Source organism: Bos javanicus, chromosome 4 (genome assembly GCF_032452875.1).
Source record: "Bos javanicus breed banteng chromosome 4, ARS-OSU_banteng_1.0, whole genome shotgun sequence".
Classification (NCBI taxonomy): Eukaryota; Metazoa; Chordata; class Mammalia; order Artiodactyla; family Bovidae; genus Bos; species Bos javanicus.
Genome location: NC_083871.1, coordinates 46,639,065 through 46,661,029, shown reverse-complemented (window position 1 = coordinate 46,661,029; position 21,965 = coordinate 46,639,065). Strand labels below are relative to the sequence as shown.

Below are 21,965 nucleotides of genomic sequence, written 5' to 3'. Positions count from 1 at the left end.
TTGGTAATAGTTTTGGCCAAGGTTCTAAAATGCTTTGGGAGCTTTCTTCCTTAACTTCAAACACTATAGGTCTCTTAGATTTAAACTTAATTCTGGATCTCTGCTTCTACATGATCTAGACAAATTGGATCATCCTGTAGAATTAGGGTTGCCAGATTTAGCAAATAACAATAGAGGATGCTTAAATTTCAGATAAACAATGAACTTTTTTTTTTTTTAACTGTAAGTATGTCCCAAATATTGCATGGATTGCCTAGGACTTTTCTAGTTTTAGCACTGACTGTTACGTTTGGGAATGCCTTCAGTCCCAGGCAAATGAGAACAGTTAGGTACCCTAAATAAAATATAAACCATACACTCCTCTTGAGGATTTTACCACTTACGGAGAAGTCTTGTGGAAGAGAAACTATTTTCTTGCTAATAGCTTTACTAAGATATAACTTACATACCATAAAACACCACTTAAAGAATACATTTCATTGATTTGTGATATATTCATAGAGTTGCACAACCAGCACTACTAACTAATTGTAGAATATTTTCATCACCACAAAAACATCATACCTCTCCATTCCCCCCTCCCTCTGGTCTTTGGAAACACTCATTTATTTACCTTCTGTCTCTCTGGATTTGCCTATTCAGGACATTTCCTGTAAAAGAAATCATGCAACACACGACTATCCTTTGTGACTGGCTTCTTTCACTTAGCAAAATGTTTTGAAGGTTCATCCATGTTGTAGCATAATTCAGTACTCCATTCCTTTTTATTGCCAAATAGTATACCACTGTATGAATATGCCACATTTTGCTTATTTGTTCTTCAGCTGAATAGTATTTGTTCCTAACTTATGGTTATTGTGAGTAACACTCATTCTTGTACAAGTTACTGTGTGATGTAGGTTTTCATTTCTCTTGGGTACATATACCTAGGAGTAGAATTCCTGAGTTATATAGGAACTGTGCAATTTTCTGAGGAATTTCCAAACTGTTTCTAGAGTCCACACCATTTTACATTCCCATCAGTAATGTATGTGATTTTCAATTTTTTCTATATCTTTGTTAACACTCATCTCTCCATCTGATCACAGGCATGCTAGTAGGTGGGAAATGGTATCTTTCTGTGGTTTTGATTCATATTACTCTAATGACTAAAGATGCTGAGTATCTTTTCATGTGCTTATTGGCCATCTATATATTTTATGTATATCATTTGGAGAAATTCTGAAATCCTTTGCTCAGTTTTTAAACTGGGTTACCTGATTTTCTTTGGTTGAGATTTAAGATTAATAAAGGAAACTAAAGATGATTCAAATAAATGGAAAGATATCCAACGTTATTGGAAGAATATTGTTAAAATGGCCATACTACCCAAAGCAATCTACAGATTTAATGTGATCCCTATCAAACTACCCATGACATTTTTCATAGAACTAGAACAAATAATCCTAAAGTTTATACAAAAACATAAAAGACCCAGACTTGCCAAACCAATCCTGAGGAGAAAGAACAAAGCAGGAAGCACAACCCTTCCAGACTTCAGACAGTACTGCAAAGCTACCCTAAACAAAGCAGTGTGGTATTGGCACAAAACCAAACATACAGATCAATGGAACAGAACAGAGTCCAGAAATAAACCTGCACACCTGTGGCCGATTAATATTTGACAAGGGAGGCAATAATATAAAATGGGAAAAAGACAGTCTCTTCAACAAGTGGTGCTGGAGAAGTTCGACAGTTCCATGTAAATTAATAAAGTTAGAACACATCTTCATACCATGCACAAAAATAAACCCAAAATGGCTTACAAGACTCTATAAAACTCCTAGAAGAGAACATAAGCAAAACATTCTCTGACACTATCATACGATATTTTCTTAGGTCTTCCAAGGTGATAGCGATAAAAACAAAAATAAACAAATGAGACCTAGTCAAACTTATAAGCTTTTGCACAGCAAAGAAAACAATAAACAAAATGAAAAGACAACCTACAGAATGGGAGAAAATATTTGCAAATGATGTGACTGACAAGGGCTTAATTTCCAAAATATATAAACAGCTCACACAATTCAACAATTAAAAAAAACAACACAAAAAGTCTACAAATAACAAATGCTGAAGAAGGTGTGGAGAAAAGGAAACCCTTCTACTTTCTTGGTAGGAATGTAAATTGGTACAACCACTGTGGAGAACAGTATGCAGGTTCCTTAAAAAACAAAAAATAGAACTACCATATGACCCAGCAATTCCACTATTGAGCATATACCCAGAGAAAACCATAATTCAAAAAGATACAGGCACCTCAATATTGCAGCACTATTTACAATGGTCAGGACATGGAAGCAACCTAAATGTCCATCAACAGAGGAATGTATAAAAAAAGATGTATGTATATATATACACAATGGAATATTACTTAGCCATAAAAAGAACAAAATGATACCATGTGCAGCAATATGGATGAAGTTACTCTAAGTGAAGTAAGTCAAACACAGAAAGACAAATATCATATGATATTGCTTACATGTGGAATCTAAAAAAGGGGCACCAATGAACTTATTTATAAAACAGAAGAAGAGTCACGAATGTAGAAAATAAACTTATGGTTACCAGGGCATGGGGAGGGGGATAAACTGGGAGATTGGAACTGACATACATATATTACTATAAAGCAGATAACTGACGAGAACCTACTGTATTGCATAGGGAACTCTACTCAATACTCTGTAATGGCCTACATGGGAGAAGAATCCAAAATACAAGAGTAGATACATGCATATATGTAGCTGATTCATTTTGCTATATACCTGAAACTAATGCAACATTGTAAATCAACTATATTCCAATAAAAATTTTAAGACAGATTATGCATATGTGAAAAAGAAAAAAGTACTAAATGTATTAGTACTGTACTTAAAAAAAAAAAAAAGATACATGTACCCTTATGTTCACAGCAGCACTAGTCACAATAACCAAGTGATGGAGACAATCTAAATGTCCTAGATGAATGGATAAAGATGGTGTGGTGTATATACACAATAGAGTAATACTCAGCCATAAAAAAGAATGAAACAATGCCATTTGCAGCAACATGAATGCAACTAGAGATGATCACACTAAGTGAAGTAAGTCAGAAAGAGAAGACAAATACCATATGATACCACTTTTATGTGGAGTCTAAAATATTACACAAATGAACCTATCTATGAGATGGGAACACCAGACCACCTGACCTGCCTCTTGAGAAACCTGGATGCAGATCAGGAAGCAACAGTTAGAACTGGACATGGAACTACAGGGTAGTTCCAAATAGGAAAAGGAGTACGTCAAGGCTGTACATTGTCACCCTGCTTATTTAACTTACATGCTGAGTACATCATGAGAAACGCTGGGCTGGATGAAGCACGAGCTGGAATCAAGATTGCCAGGAGAAATATCAATAACCTTAGATATGCAGATGACACCACCCTTATGGCAGAAAGCGAAGAAGAACTAAAGAGCCCCTTGATGAAAGTGAAAGAGGAGAGTGAAAAAGTTGGCTTCAAGCTCAACATTCAGAAAACTAAGATCATGGCATCTGGTCCCATCACTTCATGGCAGATAGATGGGGAAACAGTGGAAACAGTGTCAGACTTTATTTTTGGGGGCTCCAAAATCACTGCAGATGGTGACTGCAGCCATGAAATTAAAAGACGCTTACTTCTTGGAAGAAAAGTTACAACCAACCTAGACAGCATATTAAAAAGCAGAGACATTACTTTGCCAACAAAGGTCCGTCTAGTCAAGGCTATGGTTTTTCCAGTGGTCATGTATGGATGTGAGAGTTGGACTATTGAGAAAGCTGAGTACCAAAGAATTGATGCTTTTGAACTGTGGTGTTGGAGAAGACTCTTGAGAGTCCCTTGGACTGCAAGGAGATCTAACCAATCCATCCTAAAGGAGATCAGTCCTGAATATTCATTTAAAGGACTGATGCTGAAGCTGAAAGTCCAATTCTTTGGCCACCTGATGCGAAGAACTGACTCATTTGAAAAGACCCTAATGCTGGGAAAGATTGAAGGTGAGAGGAGAAGGGGATGACAGAGGATGTGATGTCGGATGGCATCACTGACTTATTGATAGTGACTCTGAGTAAACTCCAGGAGTTGGTGATGGACAGGGAGGCCTGGCGTGCTGCGGTCTGTAGGGTCACAAAGAGTCGGACACGACTGAGCGACTGAACTGAACTGAACTCATGAAACAGAAACTGACTCACAGAACAGACTTGTGGTTGCCAAGGGGAAGGCGGATGGACTGGGAGTTAAGGATTAGTAGATTACATATACAACAGATGGACAAGAAAATCCTACTGTATAGCACAGGGAACGATATTAGTGTCCTGGGGTAAACTATAATTTAGGAAAAGAATATAAAAAGGAATGTATACATATGTATAACTGAGTCAGTGTGCTGTAGAACAGAAATTAACACATTATAAATTAATTATACTTCAACAAAAAATAGTGGGAAAAAAAAGAATTCTTAACATATTTTGGATACAAATCCATTATCAGGTACATAATTTCCAAATACTTTCCCTCTATTTGTGGTTTGTCTGAGAAATCTCTTTTTCACCTAGTGTTCCCCAAATGGAACACTGGAATTCTTTAGTCCAGCCATCTTTCAAACATTGAGTTTACACTGTGCCAGGCAGTGCGGTTCCCAGGATGAAAAGGAGCTGCCAGGAGGAGCTCACAGTCTTGCCTGTCAGGGGTGGGTGAGAAACATGCAAGGAAATGATTTTGGGCAAGACTAGGGTGGGGAAAGCTTTAGAAATACAGATATTCAGCTATCTCTAGTATTTGGTGAAATTCAGAACACACAGAAATGATTGATAAATATCTGAAATAAAGATTCAATCAGTAGCTAGATAAACTTGGGATCCTCTTGCCTCTCTTTTTTGAGTTGTGATGTTTTTATTTGCCACATAATTGAAAGAATTCTAAACGGCTTGTAACAAGCAACATTTCCATCACCATTAAACATCCCTAAGACTTTGGTCTTGGTTACAATGAAGACATGCTATCTGGGACCTATTATCAGTTGGGTAACAGATTTAATGACCTGCCAGAACACAGGAGTAGTAAATTTTGAAAGACTCAGGCCAGGAAGCACAGAGCCCGCATAGATCCATAGATCTGGTGAGTTGGAGGGAGGGTGGCAGGAGTGTGAGGATGTGAGGGTGGGCAAAGGGTGCACTGATGAGGCGGGAGTGGCCAAAGAAAGGAACACCCAAGAGCGTCAAAGATGAATCCTGAGTGCACAACTGTGCCCCAGGCCTGCCTTGTTATGGGGAATGAACATTTCACCTTATAAGTTGAAAGGATAATTCACATAAAAGTATTCTCTGCAAGAAAGATCAAACTACAAAGTTTGAATGTCATGAGATAAGGGGCAATGAACAAATGTGAATTCACATGTTATTATGATTCTGAGGGCCTCCTGAAAACCAGCTCATTTGAACATAAGAAAGAATTACTTTAATGTAAACAGCCTCCCTTTTAGGCACTAAAACACTGTCAGCAGAAAGATACTCTTGAAAAATCTCTCCCATCTCTTTTTATATACGTCAAATATTAATTAAAGCAAATAAATTAGGTTGCAATTATGTGTAACTGTGAACTGTAGTATTAAGAGGAAATGCTCTTCAGCACAGCTAATTGGCATCTACTGCGATTTGTCCAAATTAATTTAATATCCAGAGTGAGGTTAATATTTTGAACATTCTAATAATAAAAAGAATTAGAGAAATGAGATTAGAGCAGCTGCCAGCTATGGATGACATTTCTTGGGAGTTCTATCACATTTCTGGGGTTACCTTCTGCTCACCCCAACATCAGTGGTCTCATCAGTGAGAGAAGACCCCACAGACCAGTTTCAATTAGGGATCTCCGAGCTTACAAAACGACTCATCCTTCCCTCCTCTGCCATCTCCCCCACAAAAACCCTGTCAGACTTTATTGTGATATTCTGAGAAGACCAAGACTAGCTTTGTAAAATGAACACAGTTAAAAGTCTTGCCAAGGGCCATGTCTCCCATTCTGAGATCTCCCACTCTATGAAGGCAGTTTGCTCTAAATACCAGAATCCCCTTGGAAATATGCAGGAGAATAAAATTGTGAGTGTGTGTGAATGAATGAGCACATTCACATATTGTTAAAAATCAGAATTTAAAAAATTATCAAACTGGTTTCAGGTTTTTCTTTCCCTTAATAGGATCACCTGCCACCGTTTTTCTTTGAAAATAATCTTAGTAACAACATGTTTATGTGACACATGATCCTTTGGGAAGATGAGCTGAAGACTAAATAAACCTGATGGAAATACTCATGTGCACACATATGAACACACACACACTCCTATTTTCTCTTTGTTTGCAAAGTTTAAAGCAGCCCAGTGCTTCAACCTGCACGGCTATTAAAAGGACACCCTTATCCAGTATTTGGGTGGCCGGGGGCCTCAGCCATTGAGGCTGACTCAGTCCACTGCATTACTTGCTCCCACCCCACGCTGAACTGGAGAACTGGGGCCTCTCAGGACTGGGTACACCCACACTGCCCATACAGTGCCTCCTGGCCTCACTCTTCAGTGAGAAAAAGAAGTCCCAAGTGAGATCCTTTCCTCCTCTTTGCAGGGTTTTTGAAGACACATCTTTTACACAGGAAGGTGTGGGGATGGCCAAGTCCTCCAGACACCCAGGTTCTAAGTTCCAGTTTGGATACATCTCAAGTTGGCCATCCAGGAGGAAGTCAGAGTCCTTAAGGAAACTGCCCTGAGGTTCTTTCCTCGATACACAAACTGGGCCATTAGTCTTGGGTGAAGTTCCTGTTGTCCCAGGCCCCCTGCTCTAGGACTGGTAGAATTTTCTGCTTGGGCTTTTCCACCTAGCTGAAATTTCATAAAGTCATTTCTTGGACCTGGGACAGTGCCTACAATGACATTAGCATTTAGTATTTACTATTTATTTTGCTTTTGCCGTGAGTGAGGCAGGCTCTCGGCTAACAGCCTTCATACATTTTCACCTGTAACCCTTGCCCCATGAGACATGTATCAACATTCCCATTTCACTGGCATGCAATCAGGCTTACAGAAGGGAACTGTGGTCACTGAGTTGGTCAGTGGCCCCGCTAGGATTTGCACATTTTCTGTGCGATACTAACTACCAAGCTGTTAGCTATTAGTGGTTGTTGCTTCTCAGATTCAGGGCTGTTTCCTGCACAGAACATTTGCATACAGGGTGGCCCAAAATGTTTGTTGACTGAGTGAAGGGGAAGAACTAACAGTTTTATACTGCTAACTTTATGCCAGGCAATGATCTGGGCACTTTATGAACATACACACCCAAACAATTCCAAGAGGCAAGTATCATTAACAACCCCATTTTACAGATGGACAAGGGAGGCGTGGAGAGGTAATGTAACTTGTCCAAGGTCCTATGGCTGGCAGGTGGTGGACTTGGGATGTTATCATGGGCGGTTTGACTGGTCCAGAGTCTGTGATCCTGAACATGACATATATTCCCACTCCTGAACGAGCATCAGCACATCCAAAAAGTGGCCGTGAGGCTTTTATTCTGGTGGTGTAAGGGAGAGTTATTCTGGATGAGGAAACTATTCTTGGAAGCTATCCTGGCCCCTGTAGACCTGCTCAGCTACTTCCCCCGCTGGGTTCCAGGAGCATCTGGTACTTAATGGCTTTCTTGTCTATTGCTCCTTGGCATGTAGTATGTGATTTGGTACATTTTAAGCGAATAATCAGCTAAATGCAATCTCCTCCACACATTTCTTGACTGTGCAAGAAATTAGCTAAAAAGGGGAAAAGGGAAATTGAGAAATAATTTTAGAGATGAGAAGGAGAAGGACAAAAGCTGACAGGAAAGATAAAGATGAGATTGTGAGAAAAAGAATAGTAGGACCTAAATTAAAAATAACACTAAGTGAAAAGATGGAGTTTTGTTTTTCCTCCCAGAAAAACACGTGTCCACATCAGGGAGGAGACCTGCTCAGCAAAACATGTGAAACTTGCTCTCTAGGGCTGCCTGTGTACCATGAATGAGTGATCCCAGTTTTATGAAGTTCATTCCCCCAGAGATGAAGTGGAATGAAGAGCATGGCTGAAGGAAGAGGAAATGGGCTTCCTAATCAGAGAAAACTGGGTTCAAATCCTGACCCAGCCAGTGACTCACGGTTTGAGCTTGAGCCAGTAACCTGATATCTCTGGGCCTGTGTTATCACCTCTCCAATAAGGATAATAACCTAACCCATAGGGTTGGGTTAGAACTAAATGATGACAATTGAAGGAAAGTGCCTGGCACGCAGTACTTATTCAGTAAAAATGTCATCTGCCTTTTCCGCTGCACCCTGACATTCTGACTACAAGCTGCCCCAAGGCAGCTCAGGGTTTCTGCTACACAGACCTCAACTGAAGAGGAGCTGGTATAAGAGCAAAGATCCTGCAAACACAGTGCTTGCATTTTAGACAGGCTTTGATGTCAATGAAGCAAATGCAGAGGTGGCAACTGTGCTGCTTTATTTGTCATTAGTGACCACACCTTTTGGTAGATGTGCTTTGAAAATGGAGGCAGGGGAGTCAATTTCGTTTGGCCAGAATGAAATTCAATACACTCTAAAAATAAATCGAAATGTTTCCAACTAGAAGATCAACCTTCTACTCATCATTTGCATTATTCACTTTATAGGATTTTTGAGAGGAAGAGAGAGAAGTTAAATGGAGGTCAAAGAAAACGAGGGAAATATGATCTAGAATCAATAATGCAAAGCCATTTCTATTCTTATTTCTTTTCAGGGCAGTTTAGGGGTTCCAATTAGAGAAACCCATTAAGCCAAATATGAAGGGCAATTAAAGCATTATCCAGCTCTGCATAAATGGGCTTTGCTGTCCACCTCTGAGACAGTGAAGGTTGTTTGCAGACTTTCAGATGCTGTACAGCATCTTCCCACATGTGCTGTCCTGGGATTGGGCTTCTAAACAGCTGGGCTCCTCTCCCAGCTCTGACACTAGCAGCTGCTCACGTGTGTGTGTGTGTGTGTGTGTGTGTGAGAGAAAGAGAGAGAGAGAGAGAGAGAGAGAGAGAGAGAGAGAGAGAGAGAGAGAGAGTTTACCTCTGACCCTCCCTGGATGAGTGTTCTCTGGCTATACCTACTTCCAGGTTGACCACGGGGAGGTGTGGATAAAGTGCCTTGAAAAGCTGGCCCTGGGGTGCTGCAGGTTCAGATCCATGACCAGCTTTGAGCTTTGCAGGAGGAGGCAGTCAGATCTGGGACCCACTCAGGGACCAGGAACCTAGGGCAACACTGGCAGCTCATACACAGAAAGGTAGAGCCTGCCCTTCTCCAAATAACTGAGGCCAGAACATCAAACCTTCTGTTGGCTGGAGGGGAGTGGCAGTGTCATCCTGTGCCTGAGGTCAGAGAAAGCTGGGTTCCAAAGCAGCCCTATCAGTGTGTAATGAGAACTGTGCTTACTGATGCCAAGAAGCTCAGAATCAAATCTGACGCTCTGCTGCAGCAACTTTTATGATTAGCATATTTGAATTGGTTCCATTCCTTGGTTCTGAGTTTTCTCTTTTAATAATATATGTATCTTTTATTGTATATATATCCTTTATTATAAGTAGTATATAGACATGTATGCATGTATACTTTATTATAAGTGGAGTCAGATCCTTTTTTGGAGATGTAATTTTTGGCCCAATAGAAGTGGCTGGGTGATGATAACATTTAAGATTCATTGAACTTCCCTGGTGGTCCAGTGGTTAAAGAATCTGCCTGCCAACGCAGGGGACATGGGTTCTATCCCTGCTCTGAGAAGATCCCACATGCCTTGGAGCAACTAAGCCCATGCATCACAACTACTGAGCCCGCGCTCTAGGGCCCGCAAACTGCAACTACTGAACCGGTGAGCCCAACCTACTGAAGCCCGAGCGCCTAGAGCCTGAGCTCAACAAGAGAAGCCACTATAATGAGAAGCCCAAGCATTACAACGAAGAGAAACCCCCACTTCCCGCAACGAGAAAGGCTTAGAGCAGCAATGAAGATCCAGCACAGACAAAAATACATAAAATTTAAAGCAAGATTCATTAATTAACTCAAAGAGTTCATCCTCAAATAATCTTTTTTAGCATCTATCTCTTTGGGATAATTCACAAGCCTAATAAATCTGGGTTATAGCCTTAGACCCTCTGTGGTCTTTGAAGTTGTTTAATCTCAAGTCTCAGGATAAAAATCACTGCCCCATTTACTGAATAAAGTGCTACAGGGATCAAATAAAATAATGAATTCCTTTGAATTGAGGCTTTTTTAAGAAGTATAAGAATGGTTCAGCCATTCTTAATGTACAAATCATTGTTGCTTGATGAGGAAGATCAACTGGGAGGAGTGAGGAAGAAGATGAAAGTGTATTACACACTTTGCTTGATATTTTCTAGTGGCTCCTCTGGATCCCTTCTCCACCCAGCCCTACATCCTAGGAGGCTGATCCCCTTGGACTGCGTTAATCCACCTGTTTCGCCCTCTTAGCTGCAGCCAATAGGAAACACTGGCAGGAGACTAGAAGAGAGAGCAGTTAGGGGATCTTTTCTCTTAGGAGCCACAGGTTTGTGGTAGCATCCTTCTACTGAAAGCCACAGCTCCTGGGAGAAGCCCTCTCCCGCAGCCAGCTACCAAAACACGTATCTCCAGCTCTCGCCAGCTTTTTGTAACCACTCCCTACGTAATGGCTCCCTCTGCTGGTAACGCCTCACCACCACTCTATGTTCTTTAGTCCTCCCCACTCTAGTCAAGGCTCTGGTTTTTCCTGTGGTCATGTATGGATGTGAGAGTTGGACTCTGAAGAAAGCTGAACGCTGAAGAATTGATGCTTTTGAACTGTGGTGTTGGAGAAGACTCCTGAGAGTCCCTGGGACGGCAAGGAGATCCAACCAGTCTATTCTGAAGGAGATCAGCCCTGGGTGTTCCTTGGAAGGACTGATGCTGAGGCTGAAGCTCCAGTACTTTGGCCACCTCATGCGAAGAGTTGACTCATTGGAAAAGACTCTGATGCTAGGAGGGATTGGGGGCAGGAGAAGGGGACGATAGAGGATGAGATGGCTGGATGGCATCACCAACTCAATGGACGTGAGTTTGAGTGAACTCTGGGAGTTGGTGATGGACAGGGAGGCCTGGCGTGCTGCGATTCATGGGGTCGCAAAGAGTCAGACAGGACTGAGTGACTGAACTGAACTGAACATCTTTGTAAATAGTTGCTTGAATAAACTCTCTTAATTACTCTGATGGAGGGCGTCTGTTTCCTTTTGGAATCTGGTTGTGTCCCCTCAGAGGCACAGCCATCATAAAACCTCCTTAGGGTAGATATCATTGCTCATTTTATAGATGAGAAAAAGACACGGTTAAATAAATTTCCCAAGGTCCTGTAAACTGTAACCTATACAGCTAGGTATCAAACCTTTGTCTTACGTCCTTTCTATCCATCTCATGTACTCTTCTATGGGTAAAGGGTTTTCTTTTTTGATACTTTATTAGGACCTATAGAATAATGCTCAATGACAGCTTGTGGTGAAGACATCTTGTCCTTTACCTTAAAGGGAGGACTTCCAGAGTGTCACAGTTAAGAATGATGTTTGCCATTGATGGATTTGTAGTGGATACCCTATATACAGGGTCACAACGAAGTTGTCCTGTATTCCAAGTTTTCCAAACTTTAAACTTTTCTTAGATCGCTGAATACTTTCTTTTTCTGTGACTACATGAATGAATGTTGGCTTTTCAACTTCAATGTGATATATGACGAGTTTAGTTCCGGGCAGGTGCATATCATCAAAGATCTTGGTGATGGAAGAGATGTGAAGAGAGGAAGCTGGAATTTCCATCTCCATATCCACTGAACTTGGAAGCTTGAACCTAATCACCTCCCCAGAAGGTCCTTCCATGCTCTGCTGTTAAGAGAGTGGAGAGTTTCTCATCGGCCTTGGGGGAACCAGTCTCCTGTGGTGCCTCTTCTGGCCACTATATAGCATGGGGCTACAAAAACCTGTCTGATCTCTCTTCCTCTGGAGAGCCCTTAGGACATGGCCAGAGGACCTGTGTCAGGTATTTTCATCATCTCAGTTCTTTCTGAACGCGCAAGGAATGTTCTCTAGGCTTGCTTTAAATGTGATGTCTACAGCTGAAGTCAGCACTGCAGGCCTGGTTCAAATACTGTTAAATGGGGGGACACTCCCTTCCTCGCTCTAGACATTTTATCTTTTACAGCCTGAGATTCCATCAGCTTTTTTTCCCCACAGTATTGTTGCCCAGTGGCCCTGCCATTTAACTAAATTCCCGTGGTTTTCCTCCATATAGGTCTTGACTTATGACCTCCCTGTGTGGTTGGATGGTAGGAACCATGGTCAGGTCCTTGTATTGACCTTTGTTGAATTTCATGCTATTAGAGCCAACCTGTCAAAATCTTTTGGATCCATATACTGTTATTCAGCAATATGACATCCCACACAGCTTTGTTGTCTGATACAGTCGTCAAAATCATAGAGGCAAAGAGTAGAATGGTGGTTCCCAGGGGCTGGGGGCAGGGGAGAGGGAATAGGGAGTTGAAAGAAAAAGAACTCAGGAGGAAGAGGAATCTCTGGGATAGAAATAGGATGGATTCGGTGGTGAGGGGATAAAAAGTGTGCCAATAAAGATCTGAGATGGACAGGAGGGGATCTGAAGTTGTTACTGGATGAGCATCACGCCAGCAGAGGGGCTGGTGGGGTCCAGCGGGGGTGGAGGTGTATTTTGAACCTGAGCAAAGGCGAAGCAGTTTGGAGTCATTTCTGGAAGGGAAACGTGAAGGACCAACAGGGAACAGGTGAAGGAGGTCCCCATGGGCGATGGATGAGTTCTCAGGGGTGGTTAGTCTTGGGTCTTTCTCCAGCAGTGCTTGGCTACCTAGGAACAGAGGTGGGGAAAGCAGACGGGGTGTTGGTGGTGATCCTGCATGTGGGGTTCTCAATGTGGGGGAAGAAGCTTGGGGTCCTGACAAGGTCTGAGGAGGGCAGGGCAAGACACCCTCTCTGTCTACAGTTAAGTTTAGGAGGAGGGCTCTCTGGATGCAGCTTTGCTTTCAGGAACCAAATTGTGAGGGGTGGCTGGGAGGCTTGTGAATTGTAGTTTGCTGTAAGACCTGAGTCTGCCCCGGGTCAGGGACTTGAGCCCCGAGGGCTGCTTTGCCCCCATAGGAACACCTGTAATGTAAGAGGGGTGAGAAAAAGTCTTACAGATTGGTTAGGGTGGTTTGGGGTGAAAAACATCTGCAATGCTTATTTTCAGGGCAAGTCTAAAGGGTCTTCAAGATACTTTCACAGTTTTCCTATTGACAGTGAGATAGTCTGGTTGGTATTCAGTCTTCACAGCAGGCTGGGACATGGCTAGAATTTACCAACTTATTTTAAGTAGACTTTAACTGCCACAGAAGCTGCTACACAGTAATGACTGCAAACCACATGCACCATTTCTTTCCTGCAGAACCTTCAGTCAGAAAATCTCCCTGCTGTTCTCAGGCGTAGCTTTGCTCTTTGTTTTTAGGAATGAGAATGAGGGGGGCAGTTTTGGGAGCCAAGTAAATTTTTATCAGTATTCAGGAAGGAGGAAAATGATGGACTTTAACACACTGAAAGATGTAAAAATTACATTTATCTTTGCATGACAAAGAGGCTTCAGTTCCAAATTTACTGCCCCCAGGAGCAGTTTTGCTTGAGTAAGAACAGCTAAACTGGCAATTATTCTGACATCACACTAATGCAAGGGAGCTCGAAGCTCTGTCCCCTGAGAGAATTTTAGGAAGGCAAGCCATGCAGCTCAATGGGCTCAAAGCCGCTCAAGGAAGTTGGGGATTCTGAGTTTTAACTCTGGACTTTCTATATGATTCAACATTTTGGTAACTGGGACCATCTTGACAATGATTCATTTTGTATCCCCAGAACCTGGCATGCACTGGTGCTTCATGGGTTTAAGACACAACACCACCACTGGAATAGAAACTGGGGGGCACATGGTGGTACACACTTCACAGCGTCACCTCCTAGTTTCTGCGTTATTAGGAAAAGGAAAATAACCACGATGGCTGGAGTGGTGGTGAAGAGCCTGTGTTCTGGAAGTAGACGGTTGAGAGTGAATCCATGTTCAACTGTCAACTCGTCAGAGAGCTCCACTGGGCTATCTTCATCTGTAAAGTAGGACAATATACTTGTGCCTACTTCACAGATGATTTGGAGGAAGAAATGAGGTAATACAGGCAAACCCTCTGGCATATGGCAAAATCACAACGATGCAAGGGAGTGGGAGTCTTATAGCCATTATCATGGTTACATTTTTCTCTAATCCTCCTAAAGATTGACTTCTCAATCCTGGCTTGCACCCTGAGGTTTTCCTAAGTACCCCAAACATGCAGGATGTCCCTGTTCAGAGAGAAGGCATGAGGATCAGCTAACTCACAGAAGCCGGCACCATGCGCAGGTCACGGTACTTCCTCAGTTGGTGTTTACAGAGAGGACGAATGTTGAAGGAACCTGCTCTTGACTTCTGGGAACTACAGTGAGTTGCTCAGCTGTGTTCAACTCTTTGTGACCCCATGGACTGTAGCCCACCAGGCTCCTCCATCCATGGGATTCTCCAGGCAAGAATACTGAAGTGGATTGCCATTTCCTTCTCCAGGGGATCTTCGCGACCCAGTGATCAAACCTGGGTCTCCCACATTGCAGGCAGACTCTTTACCATCTCAGCCACCAGGGAAGTCTCCTAGTTAATTAAAAAATGCCCAAAGAATCAGAATTGGTAGATCTGGGCAGAATGCACGCCATAGGATTTTAAACCAATTCCCCCAGTGGTTCTGACGCAACACTTTAGGGCAGCCTAAAGGCCTCCACTGAGAAACTCCAGGGGTTGCTTAAAAGTGTGATTTGTGCTGATGTTCTTTTACCTTTAGGTTTCCTTCTGCTTTCAGTGAGTGAAAGAGTGAAAGAAATGAAATCACCTTCAGTCATGTATTGGGTTGGGAAGGTCTGAGCCCAAGAAAATTCTGGGGCTCAGAACTTGAGCCCTAGAAGTTGGGTGGTACAAGCATGGACACGCTTAAAGGGTTTGCCACAGAGATCTCGAGTTATGTGGACATCCTGTTTGTCTGGAAAACCTCCAGAAGGGCTATTCTTTCGATTGTTAAGCTAGAAGCCTATCTGTTTCTCGGTCTGACATTTCAGGATGACTGAATTTTCCACTTCAGAATTAAAGGAAGAAATGCTCTGCAATGCCATTATAAATAATTCAAAATCCAAGAGGGTTTATGGCCTGCAGTCACACTGGAAGTCCAGGAAGGATGTGTCTAGATCAGCAATATATGTATATTACTAGGAAATACATGCTAGGCTCATCAGTCTGGAGGGGAGACATGTCTGTGTATTTCTATGATCTGTTTAAGGAGTTACACTTTGCCAGAGTCTGGCTACTACCTCTCACCTCCAGTTGAGGTCACCAGTCTGTTTTATTACCACACGGTGCTACAAGGTACCACTCTGCCTTCCCCACTAATCTCTTATTGTAGATGTTGCCTTGAACTGGTCTTAAGATTCAATTATTAATCAGAACTAATTTAACAGGCTGTTGATGCCAGGAATGAAATTTTTTAAATTTGCAAAGCTGGGATAAGCTGATCAAGGAGAATGGTATGATTTCACAGGAAATACATTAAGCTTCCCGTGACTGCCTAAAGAGCTTACCAGGGTTCATGGGAATGCAGAGAAAGGTATGTTTGGGTGGATGGTTACTGGTCCACAGAGAGTAATTAGGAGGAATTTGCAAACACAGCAGGCCTCAGTTTAGCCAAAATTTTCTTAACCTGTAAGGATCACAATGCTACTATACTCTTTAAAAAATCTTGTTTAAAATGTAGCACCACAAATTTTACTTAGACAAATGGTACTCCAGAGATATTTTCTGCACTGAAATCTGTTTTATTTCCTTTTATCATACCAAAGTGGTGAGATGTTATAATCTTATTATCTCTGAGGCACCAGACTTCAGACAGGAGGCTGATAAATGACCTAAATCATTTGCCATATACTGGAAATACAGAGGAATCTGTGTTAAGTGTGAGAAGCTGTTTTTGAAGACATTTTCTCATCAATTAATGAACTGACCTCACCCCAGAACTCTCACACTGCCCTGTGCTTATCTGAGGTTACCTAGAAATGTGATGGGTGCTCATCTAAATGCAAGAATCTGTTTTTTTTCATTTTTCTGTTTCCTCCTTTTTTTTCCGCCTGTAGATGAACGTTGAGGAAGGTTGACATTACTTTTAGTCACAGACGGGGACCTCCCCATCCCGTCGCAGGATTAGAATTTGTTCTGTAATATTGTGCAAGCTTTAAGTGGTCATGTGCAAGTCAGGAGGGACTGCGAGCCGCACCATCTGCAGACTCAGTGTTAGACGAAAATTGTTCAAAAAGCAGAAAAAAGGGCCATTCAAGATATTAAAATACAAAGTTTTTTCTTTTTTTTTTTTTCCTGTGGTCGCTCTCTCTTGCCTCCTCATAAAGTTTGTTTCCACTCTTTCTTTTTGCTTATTGTGGTAATAGACATGTAACATAAAATTTGCCACTTAACCTCTTTTACATTTACACATTCCATGCACATCTTAAGCAATACAGTTCAGCTGTATTAAATACATTCCCATTGATGAGCAACCACCACTGGCCATGGTGCTTTTTACTTCCAATTTAATGTCCCTCTGAGTAAATAAAAATTAAAAATTTAAACAGCATGAATTTTACTATGTGTTTTTACATCGTGCAATGCCAGTTTTAAATGCAAATATCAGAGCATTTAACTTTTTTGTGCAATCACTTAAATCACACAAATATATTTTGTCCCTGAGGGGTGCCTTGAGCTAGCCAGAAAAAGTAAATACAGACAGATTCAGGAAGACTGGGAAGGAAGAGAGGGTTCCCCAGGCACAGAGTGGGCTCCAGAGAGTGGCGGGGTTGGGCCTCTGGCTCGGGGACACTTCAGAGCCTCACTGGCACCCAGGAGCCTTGTCCTGCATGCTTCTCATCCCTGATGGCTGCTGCTGTTCCCCCTCTCGCCAGCTGAGGGTCACACTGTTCCCTGGCTCGGGGAAGGCCTTGGGGTTCTCCTCTTCCCGTCATGGGATACACAGGTGGGAATCTCCACCCCTCAGCAGATGGGTGGACCCCCCCACCCCAGGTACTGCAACCTCTGCACTAGGTAAATGGGTCAGGGCGGGCAACAGGTTCTTCCCTCACTGAGTTGCGGCCTCCTATCCACTGTCCACCAGACACGCTGCAGCAGGACCCAATTTCAAGGTGGGGGCTGCAGAGCTTTCAGCCCTAAGCATGGGGCCCTTCTGAGCCTGGGACCCTGTGGGACTACACTGGTCGTGCACTCATAGTGCCCCGGGTACAGGAGCAAGAACAAGGAAGCAAGAGGAGGCTCGGCGCTCCCCACCTGCGAGGCCGGCCCCACCCACCCCAACTAGCAAATGGGGTCCTTCCTGACCCAGGGGCAGCCCTGGGAAGAGCAGACTTATTCTCTGGACAAAAGCTTTCTCTTCTCTTTACTACTGCCCTGTTGGCAGCATTTTCCCCTTTTATTCTTCCTCTTGCTTCCTGCCGACTTAAGCCTGGTGCTTTTACCAGACCCCAGGGCTGGGGACAGTGTGGCTTGCACTCCTTCTGAACACAGAGTTTAAAATTCGACACTGTTTGTGGCTTCTTTTTGAATTTTCCTTTGCTGCTCTTCCCCTTCTTTGCTTCCCTGCTGTGTCCCTCTGTCTGAGCGAGGGGAGACGGGAGATCTGTCTTTTAATTATGCTTTACAGTAAATTAAGGTGACATTCCCTGCCTGGCAGGATGCCTGTGGTTTCAGCAGTTAATGCTGGTGAGGCTCTTTGGGCTCCTGGGGTGGGGTAGGGGAACTGCTTTTCAGGACTATGGGAGGCCCAACAAGAAGAGGAGAGGGGAGAAAAAGCTGGAGAAATTCACAGAAGCACAGAAAACACAGGAAAAGAAATGGGTGAGGGAAGAAGATGGAACGAAAATGTCAACAAAGGAAGGGAGGAAAGGAGGAGGGGGAGGAGGAAAGGGAGTGAGTACATTTGCCTGCTCTACCCACGTGGTTTGAAAGACTAGAGGCTTGACTTGGTAAAGATGCTGCCCCAAGCAGACATACTCGTGCACACAAGCCTCTTGACAAGGACTGAGAATCCTGGGTGGAGGCAAGGAATGTCAGTACCACATCTCTCACTCTGTTCCTGTCAGATTCTTGAAAATGTGAGTGCTTAGGGGTCCTGAAATGTGCTTAAGAGTCTTCTCAGAGCACAGCCCAATGAATTAGCACCCCATGAAGGTGTGGGTGCTTGGCAGAGAACTGGGAGGGGGATGTGTGTTTAAATGGGAATGTTCAATGGGATAGAAGAACGCTGGCGAATCCCCCCCCTGGATCTCCCAATAGGGCCCACAGCTGTGATGAGAAGACCTGGGACTTTTCATTCACAAGAATCTTCACAACAAATGAACTCTATTTTTCTAGAGTGATCAAGGCAGGTGCCATAGAAGCCAACTGCACTCATAACCTCAAGTCTTGAAAATTCTTTCCTCCTAACAGTATTAAAATGAACCGAAGTCTTGGGCCTCACTGAGAAAGTACCACTAAATCTCGAATTGTTCAAGAAGGGAAAAGAAAAGGGCAACTTGCTATTTGATGGGCTCATAGCCAAGATGGCACACAGCTTCTTGGTCGAGTCTGACATAGCACCCAGAGATCCAGACCCACAAGGATCTGCAGGCGTCCTGCTCTTGCTGTTCCCGCAGTAACTAGTGTCTCTTTCCAGAGGAAGGGCTTGTGTTGAATTATGATACAGACCCCATTGAGATCTTCCTCACAGCTGCAGCAACACCTCATCTGCCAAGGGAGACCTCCGTCAAAGACCCGGAGTATCTGATAGGTTTACTGAGGTTTCTCTCACGACCGGGGAAATATGAGAACACTATTTATCTCTCATTCAAGAGAGGAAGCTAACCCGTGCTGGCGAAGCTGGCTCTGCTCTTTTTAGAACAGACTTCCTCAACACGGTGGTGTGTGGATCTCTCCCATCAGAATTATACGGAATGATGGCTTATGAATCATCTTTCTGTATCCTCACCACAGAACTACTAAATCCCTGTGGGTGAGGGGGTCAGCACCCACATTTAAATAAGGTGAGAGTTTGCCATCACTTATATACTGATGTTTGTGAATCACTGCTTTTAGCGGGGGGCCGCAAACCAGGGCAAGTCTCACTGTCACCTGGAAGCCTGAAAGACACAGGTGGCGGGACCCCTCTCACAGAGCTTCTGATTCAGTAGGTCCAGGTGGGGCCTGAGCATCCGCATCGCTAACAAGTTTCTGGGTGATGCTGACACTGCTGGTCTGGGGACCACACTTTGAAAACCACTGGGTTAAACAATTAAAAACAATTTAGCCTTGTGTCAGTCAGGTGTAACCTACTTACTGCTCCCGGGAAGCCCTGAGGAACAGTGTGGGAGGCGGTGGCGGGCTGGTGTTCTGTCCCTTTGGGAGCTGAATGCCTGGGAAACAGTATAGGGTCCCCTGACCCCAAAGCCAGGTGGGTCAACACTGGGGCCCCGGGGGACAAACGTGGGCACATGTGCCGGTCAGATGCCCTTCAGACTCTAGGGAACTCAGTTTGGTTTCAGGTAACAGTGGGCTTAGGGTATTGTCTTAGGGCAAGTCTTGAAGGGTCCCGCAGATCCCAGAACTAAGCTGGGATAACCAGAGGCAGACAAGAAGGCAAAATCACCATCACCATGGCAGACAAGAAGGCAAAATCACCATCACCAACACCTGAGCATGTTCCCACATCGACAGCCTCCATGGAGCGCCAAAGTCGTGTCTGGCTGTGTTTTGGGGCTGTCCACAGAGTCTGACTTTCTCCCCTCCCACCACAGTCTCCTGTAGTTACCAGTACGGCCACTAGAGGGCTCAGCAGGACAATGATTATCCCGAAGGGGCCGGGAAGGAGCTGGAAGAGGCCTGAAACACAGGCCTGAATTTCCAAAAGCTGCTCCCTCCCATTGACAAGGTCTACTGGCATTTTTCAACCTTATGTGAAGTGCCATGCAAATGTGGCTTTAAGAGTCCGTTAGAGCAACCCTTCCAGCCAGGTTTGCTGCCTACAAAGCCTCTACTCCACCAAAATGCTGGAGCTGAAATTCTGTCCCAGTAGTACTTTTCAAGGTCACAGCTCTTAGCAGTTCTCCATTTTGTCCAGCAGCATTAAGAACCTAAGACATGCACAGGAAGTTATCCACTTCTGTATTTCCACCTCCCTGTCCTGTTCTTCCCACCCAACTCTAAATCAGCATCAGATACAGGGAAGACGGCTGCAGACCTGATGCACTATCTTGGAAATAATTGCGTGTTAATCCAGACTGGATCTATGGAAACCAAAATGGGCCAAATGTTAAATCAGTGATGATCCTTTGCTTTTTAACAAAGATTCATCATAAAATGCCTTGGATTTACCATGGAAAAAGAAATCTCTATTAACATGACACGGCACATTTGGTTAATCTCTGTATTTCTAATTTTACATAAACAAGGAGTGTATCTCAAAACTCTTCTGGAAGTTTGCACACATGGGTCTCTACACTTGCCTTAAGTGACTTTCAGATTAGGTTTGGACAGCCTCAGTGACTTCCCTGGCCCCATTAGTTCATTAAGCAATACACTAAAAGGAGAAAATGTGACTTAATTCAGCTACTGAGTGTCCTTAAGTTCCAGAGCTCTAATCACCGGCGTCTTGGAAAGAAGTGGATACCAGCCAGGTAACCTCAGACTGCAGAAATCAGCGTAACCGGGATGACTAAACGTGGGGTTAGCCACGTCCACCTATGATGTGGTAGGTCTGTGTGGGGAGGGCAGGCTATCTGCCTTTCTCCTGCACCTTGTCCCTCCTGCCCTCATCGTTCCTCACTTAATAACAGAGACTCACAGGGCTCTTGTTCCTCTGGGCTGTCTCTTTGCACATAGCCCAACTATAACTTTCTCCATAATCCTACAGTGAGAAATGAATACTGCTGGGAGGAAGCTGCATGGAAACAGCTGAGTTAGAAGCAAACTTATCACTTACTTTTTTGAAGCTGGCTGTTGTCAAAGTCATTTTATAGATGAGGAGCCCAAGGTCCAGAGAGGCAGTGTAACTCTCCCAAGCTCATCCAGATGTAGTGGCAGAGCCAGGACTGGAACCTAGGGTCCTTTCTTGGGATGAAATCAAAGTGACTCCTTCACTTCATTCATTTCCTGGTTGTGTACAGGAGATGTATACATTTCCTGTACATTTCTCATTTCCCAAAGAGAAATGAGCTAGGGGCAGCACATTAATAGGTGCTCTGATGGGAAGAGAACTGAGTTGCAATACAGGCTCTGCCCCATTTGGCCAGGGTGCTTTCCCTCAGTCATCTGTGAATTAAGGGTTCTGGAGTGAATAATCCATCTCTAAGGACCCTTAAGCTCCACAATTCTTTGTGTGTCTAAATGATGGGTAGGGGTCCCAACACTGCAGGGGGAGTCTTAGTCACATGTGCTTAGTCACATCTCATGAAAGTCCGTGCAGTTTCCAATTCTTGTTACCACGACAAGTAACTTGTAAAGTTTCCTCCTACCCAATTTTTCCCTTTCAACACACATTTGAAACTTCAGGGAGACTGAGAAGAGGAAGTTCCATCCCTGAAGTCACAGTCAGGTGGGGAGGCTGCACTGGAAGTCAGGACTCTGTGTCAGGTGCAGATTCCTTCTCCCCAACTGACTTATTCGGTAAATCTAGTTTATCACATTGAATTCACTCAAAGTGGAAATACAGTT

The 21,965-nt window shown here is 43.5% G+C and overlaps 1 protein-coding gene across 2 annotated transcripts in view; it reads right to left on the bottom strand.

Annotated features, from left to right (window-relative positions):
• LHFPL3 (LHFPL tetraspan subfamily member 3) overlaps positions 1-21,965 on the bottom strand; it is a 573,774-nt gene that overhangs the window by 9,358 nt on the left and 542,451 nt on the right. The gene's annotated exons all lie outside the window — the stretch shown is intronic.